This window comes from Armigeres subalbatus, chromosome 2, assembly GCF_024139115.2.
Source record: "Armigeres subalbatus isolate Guangzhou_Male chromosome 2, GZ_Asu_2, whole genome shotgun sequence".
NCBI lineage: Eukaryota > Metazoa > Arthropoda > Insecta > Diptera > Culicidae > Armigeres > Armigeres subalbatus.
The window spans coordinates 226171106-226180265 of NC_085140.1; the positions used below are offsets into that span (position 1 = coordinate 226171106).

A 9160-nucleotide genomic window follows, 5' to 3' on the forward strand; every position below is an offset into this window, starting at 1 on the left:
TTACCTTCATCGTTCCCTGAAAGAAAATCGAATATCGATTCTTCATTTTAGGACCCAATTATGTGTTAGCACAGAGAACAGACGTTGAAGCTGCACTCGCCATGTTGTGATAACTTTTTACTGTTCATTTTGAATAACTTTGGAATGTCGACGTTATCCCGTGCATAATCAGCGCTAGCGTCATCAAAGAATGCCACTGTGCGCTAGTGTCGTTATGCATGCATGAGCATACCAGCGCCATCGTGTTGTCAAAATGAGATTGTGAGTTGCAATGTCGACGTCGATGGCGTTGAGGTTCGGTGTGTTTGTTTACACATGTTTTGCAAGAAATTTTGTTCGAGCCTCCATGTCTGTTCTCTGTGGTGTTAGTTTTAAGCGATTGGAGTACCTTGAATGTGTTTCATTTATTAACTAGACTAATTTTTGGGGCCCTCCTTAGCCGTGAGGTAAGACGAGCGGCTACAAAGCAAGACCATGCTGAGGGTGGCTGGGTTCGATTCCCGGTGCCGGTCTAGGCAATTTTCGGATTGGAAATTGTCTCGACTTCCCTGGGCATAAAAGTATCATCGTGTTAGCCTCATGATATACGAATGCAAAAATGGTAACCTGGCTTAGAAACCTCGCAGTTAATAACTGTGGAAGTGCTTAATGATGAACACTAAGGTGCGAGGCGGCTCTATCCCAGTACGGGGATGTAATGCCAATAAGAAGAAGAAGAAGACTATTTTTTGTTATTTTAATGTGTTCTATTTGTAATACTGTACGCTAAAAAAAAACCAGATTAATCCACCTAGCGTTAGTGGTGCCTTTCTCGCATTTAGTCAAGACACCAACCTTATATGGGGTTTATATGGTTCGATGTACCATTTTCTTCATAACTTTAAAACGCAATGACCGATCGTTATAAAATTCAATAGTGAGGCTTTGTCCCCTGTCGAATGAAACTTGTTGCGAGAAAATCGGTTAAGGATTTCTATACGAAAAGTTGTCTAATGTTTTTTATAGCTTTTGTGCACACACATACACACATACATACACACGGACAGACAGACATGTGCTCAGCTCGTCGAGCTGAGTCGATTGGTATATAATACTATGGGTCTCAGAGGCTTTTATAAAAAGTTCGTTTTCGGAGTGAAATGATAGCCTTTCGGTACAACTTAGTTGTACGAGAAAGGCAAAAAAGATGCAGAGTTTTTGCTAAAGAAAAAGATACAGGGTTCTTTGAGTATTTTGCCAAAAAAAATCACAAGTCCAATCTAATTGTAGCTTTCACTGCCCTGGTAGAACGCCTCAAAGGTTGTGGAGCTTCTGTCGTAGAAGCTGGTACAGTCCTAATCACGGAAGGAACTGTCGATCTTTCTGGATCTGGATCTGGCTAAACTGGTAGGTGATCAATTTGTATCTTCGGAATATGAACAACTGTACTCGTTGATGGCGCCTTAGCACGTACCGGAGTCACTGCTTCCGATGTAGACGCAGCCATACCTTTTGCGCAGTGTTCCAGGTATTCCGTTCTTACAATGTTGGTATGTGGGGCGAGACAGCCCTGTTGTATACCACTCTATATTATATGCTGTGTATGCCGTCTTGGTGTTGGTGACGAGCAAGCAGCCAAGCATCGTTCTCCCTCAGTCAGAGTCTAACAGTGATCCGAGTAAGGCGATACCTTCGCCGAGTGCAAAAATGCGCAATGGGTGATTTCCTGGCGCAGCAGCGAGCTACACATTTGGCGACAGTGGCAGGTTTGACTGCTCTTTTCTTGTTAGTTTCAAGAGGAATAATGTTAAAACTAATGTGCCTGATAATAATACTGCGTCATGGAAATCACCCACTGCGCAATTTCAGAAGAAAAGGTAAATTCTTGCATCAAAAAGGATGTTTGCTTTTTGCAGTGTTTACGTGGGGACCGGTGCTCCCAGGGGACTGAAGAGAAGGCTAATTGAGATTCTCACGTCCGAATGTGTGAGTGGCGATAAAAGGAAAACAAACACTCCTAGATGGTGCAACTCAGCAAAGATTGGGTAAAAATGAGTATATTTCCATATATTTTTTGACTCTTGAAATCATTGTGATGACCCGATCATTTTTGAGGTTATGAGCAGAAGGAAAACAAACATGTTTTTACACATGACGAATTGCACATTAGTGTGCGAGCGCTAAACGTCACTCATCTCTATACACCACTCATTCAATATGGCGTAGAATGTTTTTGTTTTAATTTCGTTTAATTCATGATAACAAAACTTCGGAAGTATCGACAAGCTATTTTTCGACATGAAGAAACTATACAAACACACTATACAACTAATTTCAAGTTTTCTCCAGGAGAAGTTAATTGCCGATTATTAGCACAAACTGCGTACGAACCAATCACCCAAAATAAGCGCTGAATTCGGGTATACTATCCAGAAACTGGGTACCAAAAACAAATGTACCATGTACAGTAATCGTTCGCTGATTGGGGCACGACCTCACCCCAACTAGCGAATGCCGTTCGCTAATTGGGGCGTTTTGACAAGCGTCATTATTGTTTACTTTTTGCATTGAACAAAGGAAAATTTTACGCGCCAGAAAATATCGATCCCGCCAAACACGGAAATAAAACGTCAACGCGTTTTTGACATCACATTCTGACGCTTAGCTGCTTTTTAATTGGGTTTCGCCCCAATTATCAAACCCCCAACTAAAAAGCGCCCCAACTAGAAAAACCCCAATTAGCGAACGTTCACTGTACCAATGTACAAAGTACCAAAAACGATGTTGGGTAGAGCGCCATTGTACCGCGGATGACAGGCGTTTCACCCTCCTGGGTTCTCCGAATTGGGAGAGTCGCGGTGGCGTGTTGGTAAGTAAAACGTTCGCGTGTTTTGAGTACCGCAATGGCGTGTTTGTAGGACCGCCAAGTAAAGATTAAATGTGTTGCGAGTTTTGAGGTCCGCAATGGCGTATTTGGAGGACCGCCAGGAAAAGTTGAAATGTTTTGCGAGTTTTGGGGACCGCAATGGCGAGTTTGGAGGACCACCTAGAAATAATGAAATGTTTTGCGAACTTTGAGGACCGTAATGGCGTGTTTGGAGGACTGCCAAGAAAAGTTGAAATGATTGGCAAGTTTAGAGGACCGCAATGGCGTGTTTGGAGGACCGCCTAGAAATAATGAAATGTTTGCGAGTTTTGAGGGACCGCAATGGCGTGTTTGGAGGACCGCCAAGAAAAGTTGAAATGACTGGCGAGTTTTGAGGACCGTAATGGGGTGTTTGGAAGACCGCCAAGAAAAGATTAAATGACTGGCGAGTTTAGAGGACCGCAATGGCGTGTTTGGAGGACCGCCAAGAAAAGTTGAAATGACTGGCGAGTTTCGAGGACCGCAATGGCGAGTTTGGAGCACCGCCGAGTAAAGATGATTTTTTTGCGGTTTTTGAGGACCGCTATGACGTGTTGGAAAGACCACCAAGTAGAGATGTAATGATTTACGTATTTTAAGAACTTCTATGGCGTGTTTGGAGGAACGCCAAGTAAAGTTGAAAGGATTTGCTTGTTTTTAATATCGCAATGGCGTGTTTGGAGAACCGACAAGTAAAGATGAAAGGATTTGTTTGTATTGAGTACCGCAATGGCGTGTTTAGTGAACAGTCAGGTAAAGATGAAATGACTTGCGTGTTTTGAAGACCGTCAAGCAAAGTAAACATGATTAGTGTGTTTTAAGGACCGTAATGGCGTATTGGTAAGCTCGGTAATTGGTAGGTGAAGATTGAATGATTTGCGTCTGCAATGGCGTGTTGGGAGGACCACCAAGAAAAGGTAAGGTTTTTGCGTGTTTTGAGAACTGTAATGGCGTGTTTGAAAGACCGCCAAGTAAAGTTGGAATGATATGCGAGTTATGATGGCAGCCAGATAGATTGAAAGGAAGGTTTTCAAGTTGGAACACAGTTTAAAGCTGATTAAAGCGATTTGAAAGGTCCACCGTTCATTATTGAAATGGTTTGATAATGAATAACACAATGGTGTGTTAAAAGCACTAGAAAACCCAAAGCAAGTTTCTGAGGAAACAACAATGGGGCGTGGATTCAAAAGTATCATGCTACATTTTGACCCAGGTTTTGACAAGGCAAGTAATTTGATCATTTCAGTAAAATTCATTTGACTTGCCAAAGGTTGAACATATCCGACTTTCTTTTCGTGCAAGTGAGTTGAACGAAGGAGTTTAGACGTTCAAGTCAAGCGACTTGCTCAATTCTTAGTTCAACATTACCAATGACTCACCTGTTCACGTATCAAATATCTAGTTTACCCCAGCCTAGCAGCCAAAGTATCAGTACCATAAGTGCCAAATCAATGTTGTATGAATGTATCATAAATCGAAACATCCACTGCAACATAATGCATAATAATCTGCCAAATTCAGCTTATTGTAGCATGGTTTGATGATATGTTTCAGAGCGTTCTAATGTCTGCGCTTCTATTGGATCAACAAATAAAAAAAAGCGAATTTTAAAAAAAACTGCAAAGGCACGTTGTAAGAAAGTAATATTGAAGTTTCTGAAGTTGTGGATGCCGCAATGACGCTTTTGAAGAGCCTTGACGGCAAATTTCAAAATAAAGTATTATGTTTAGCAATTGTGATGTCCCATCTGTGGCTCTGCATTTCAACTGGAACATGGCCTGCTTCAACTTCGTATTCTATAAGCATTTTCTCAGTTATTGATTGAAAGTTTTTCTATGCTCGCCATTACATGAGTATGTATCTTGTGTGGTAAGTACAATGGATACATTTTTCGATTTCTAACAGTTACTGCTAGATTAGTCAAGTTGTAGAAAGAGAATAAAAGATGGAAACGGTATTCAGTCTATTTCTAATCTTAGCGATTGCTAAAACATGAGAAATAAATGGAGAGAAAAAAGTAGAAGAATTGAACCTGGGATTGATCCCACGACCAGCTGCGTATGAGACAGAAGTAATAATCATATGATTACCTTCCCTTACATGTTATGAGCACACTACAGAATATAATATTAAAAATAAGTCTGTATCGTTTGTTATGTTCGTTTGCTATGGCTTATAGTTTGCTATAAGATTAGTCAAGGCGACGTTGGAACGGGTAAGACAACGCTTTTAATTCTTTCGGGAACATTCAGAGAGTTACGCTTTGGTATGGATTAACTCTATTAGTATGATTTGTATAAGGAACGTTTAGCAATGTTGGAATTAGTGCCTTGACACGTAATTTTAACAAGATGGAGGAATCCTACTACAGTCATGAACACCTGAAAGACGATGTACATTACAGGAAGAGACATAAAAGAAAACAATGTAGCTGCACCATGAGTTTGCTTCGATGGTGATCAGTCTTGTCTTGAGATGTAGATATCATTCAGGTACAGTTTCATATGAAAAGAATTTGATATTTCGCTAGTTCTGATGCTCCCTAAAATATCGTCTCAAATTTGATCAGTACTCGGAACTCGGAATGATGTGCCACATATATATATATATATATATATATATATATATATATATATATATATATATATATATATATATTTATATTTATTTATTCATCACCGTCTTCGACACTACATCGTACAGACTGTACTTATCTCCTAATATAACCTATCTTATAACTAAAAAAATCTGTTCATCAGACTTTTAAAAACATTTTTGGAGATATATATTATATATATAATGCGTACGGTGATACGGAACGGCCAGTAAGTTGGAGTTCCAGAATCGTCTGGGGGGAACGTAAAACGGTATCTGCCCAAGGATCTCGGAACAGTCGATGTTGCCTTCGATGACGTCGAAGATAAATAAGCATTGCATTTTTATTCGTCTGGTAGATAGTGGTTCTAAGCCGATCAATTGGCACCTTTCAGAGTACGCAGGAAGATTGTTTCGATCATTCCAGGGTAACAGCCGCAGTGCAAATCTAACAAACTTTTTCTGGACGCGTTCGATGGAAAGTATGTGTGAGACATGATACGGAGTCCAAACTGGAGCAGCATACTCTAGAACGCTACGTACCAATGTGCTATAAAGCGATTTCAATGTGTATATGTCAGTGAATTCGGAGGCGTGACGGCAAATGAACCCTAAGGTTGACAGAGCTCTGGCAGTCGTTATCCCTACATGCTCCTTGAATTGAAGCTTACTGTCGATGATGACTCCAAGATCGCAGATGGAAGTAACTCGTTGCAATATTTCCGTTCCTAAAATGTATTGGTGGTGTACTGGGTTCTTGGAACGAGTGAACGATATGACTTTGCACTTATTGTTGTTCACGCGCATGCCATTATCGCTGCACCAGATCATCATGTTGTTGATATCTTCCTGCAGGGCGGTGCGGTCATCAGGGGATTCTACGACGCGAAAAACTTCAAGTCATCGGCGAATGAGAGCTTAGAAGAGGACAGCATAACGCACAGGTCATTCACAAAATGTTGAATAGCAGTGGACCCATTACACTGCCTTGGGGTACCCGGATGTAATACAGAATGAGTTGGAACTTGCTGAGTTGACTAGTACATACGAGGAACGATCAGAAAGATACGAGGAAATCCATTCCGTAATCCAGTTCGGGAAGCCTATGTGCTTTAGTTTTTCGATTACTACACGGACAGAAAATGATTCACATTGAACCAAAAAATCAGATTGTTGTTTTCAAATCGTCACATATAATAGAAAATATGTCGAAATTTATTGTTTCAACCAGATTTGCCGAGATAATATCAATAACAAACTATTATTGTTTTAACAATATTTATTTGAAGCAAGCTTTTATAAAAAGCTCGAATGATTTAATTAGAACATTTGAAAAAAACCTCAGGAGGTTTTGTGGACAAATTTCAATATTGAATATGCTTTCGTTAAAATAAATGCAGTCATTTGATATGCATATATTTAGCTTAACACATGCCACTCGATAAGAATGTAATACAATTTAAACGTTAAACGATTGTATTTTGACGTTAAATTCGTCAGATTGTGTAGCTGTATTCCTACATTTCAATGGCATCAGACGCAGTTTAATCACTATACTGATTTGACACTTGGTTTGTCATTCTATTTCCGTCTTATTTCAGAATAAAGGGGGATTAAAAATTCACCTCACCTCGAGCATAGTTTCGTCTTGTAGTTGAAACATGATGAAACATACCCAGATAATCATTAGCAGTATTGTTTGCCTTTTCAGCGATATTAGACTATTAAAGAGTCACGTTAGAATTATGGGCGATATCACGTACGGTGAATTTAAAAATGTACCATTAATGTTCGCTTACCTGTTATCCAAGCTGTTATCTGTTCCGTAAAAAAATGAGCTTTTTGAAATGTTCCGCCTGATTTAAATGCCAACAATTGTGGGGCTTTGAAATCTAATTCGCGAAGTCGAAGCAAAATTCTTCTCACAAACAATGACAGTTCTTTATGGGTTTTTACAGTAGAGCAGCAGAGAGGAGGAGATGGCGGCCATGTTTCACTCAAACTCTGACAGATAGCAATGGGATTTCCCATAGGAGGGAAGAGCAGAATTTGCTTCGACTTCGCGAATTTTTCATACTTGTGCCAAAAGAATATTCCAGCGATCAGTATACATAGTATTTTGCCATTCTGAATCATCATCAAGGTTTGTGCTTTGAATTTTTGCTATTACTCAATTGAAAATATTATTATAAATTAATTGGCTTTTTACTACAGGACATGAAATATCACTCAGAGGTATGGAAAGGAGGGAAGAATAAGATCACGAGTTAAATTAAATAATGCGAACGCTGGAGGCCCTGAAAGGCACTCAATAAACATTGTGTGATAGTCACTTCGAAACAGGTAGGCAAATTATTTAATTTTTATCCTAATTTATAAATAATAAATAAAGATTTGGTTTCAGACCTAACGTTGGTTCCTTTCTGTTGTGAAACGCTGACATCAAATATGGGCTGTGTCTTTTGTTATATTTATAATTTCTCTGAAAAGTAAATATATGAATTCGAAAACTAAATATTAATATTATTTCCAATAAAATGAGAAAAAAAGAAAAGCCATTGAAATAATAAATGATTATGTTTGAATCAAACATAATTCGGGACTGATTTGCGATTTGGGCGTAACTTATTTTATAAACAAACATTGCTTTATAAATTCCGAAGAATGCAATCGTTTTCATCCTAAACTAATTCCCTTATCTGGTAAAGGAAAGCTTAATCTGTCGGATCCATAACGTGGTTTCCTCATGAAATGCTTGTTTTAGCAGGAATTCGCCTTCCAATGTTTGTTTACAAAATAAGTTACGCCCAAATCGCAAAGTGGTCCCGAATTCTCTTGTAGAATCAACAATATTATTGTAACCGGTCGAAACTTTAAAAACCCAGATTAATCCACCTAGCGGTGATGATGCCTTTCTCGTGCGGTAAAAAATAGTATTTTGGGCATTACTTCTAAGCCCATCGTCCGATCGGGCCAATTTTCAATAGGAAATAATGAGACAAGATTCTGCGTCTAATGCAACCTGTCGGTTCAGGGTAAGTGCATTAAAAGTGAGCAAGATTTTTTTACGCGCTTTTTTATGAGAAAAAGTATTTTGGCCATAACTACCAAGCCCATTGTCCGATCCGTCCAATTTTCAATAGGAAACAATGGAGCAAGATACTGCGTCGAATGCAGCCTGCTGTGAGGGAATCCGTTTAGGGTAAGTGCATTAAAAGTGAGCTAGACTTTTTTACGCGCTTTTTTATGAGGAAAAGTATTTTGGCCATAACTTCTAAGCCCATATTCCAAATCGACAAGAGAGACAAGATTCTGCGTCTAATGCAACCTGTCGGTTCAGGGTAAGTGCATTAAAAGTGAGCAAGATTTTTTTACGCGCTTTTTTTTTGAGAAAAAGTATTTTGGCCATAACTACCAAGCCCATTGTCCGATCCGTCCAATTTTCAATAGGAAACAATGGGGCAGTATACTGCGTCGAATGCAACCTGTTGCGAGTAAATTGGTTGAGGGTAAGTGCAAAAAAAGTGAGCTAAACTTTTTGCTCTTTTGGTGCGCACATACACACACACATACACACACACACACACGCACACACACACAGACATCACCTCAATTCGTCGAGCTGAGTCGATTGGTATATAACACTATGGGTCTCCGAGCCTTCTATAAAAAGTTTGTTTT

The 9160-nt window shown here is 39.4% G+C and overlaps 1 long non-coding RNA gene across 2 annotated transcripts; it reads left to right on the forward strand.

Moving 5' to 3' along the window:
- The first annotated feature begins 1646 nt into the window (after positions 1-1646).
- LOC134215961 (uncharacterized) lies at positions 1647-7994 on the forward strand. 2 transcript variants are annotated; one of them, XR_009980395.1, is made up of 5 exons: positions 1647-1764; positions 1896-2024; positions 7438-7622; positions 7694-7822; positions 7884-7994. It is a non-coding gene; the product is annotated as an uncharacterized LOC134215961 (long non-coding RNA). The 2 variants fall into 2 exon arrangements; XR_009980394.1 differs by having other exon boundaries at positions 1662-2024.
- The last annotated feature ends 1166 nt before the right edge of the window (positions 7995-9160 follow it).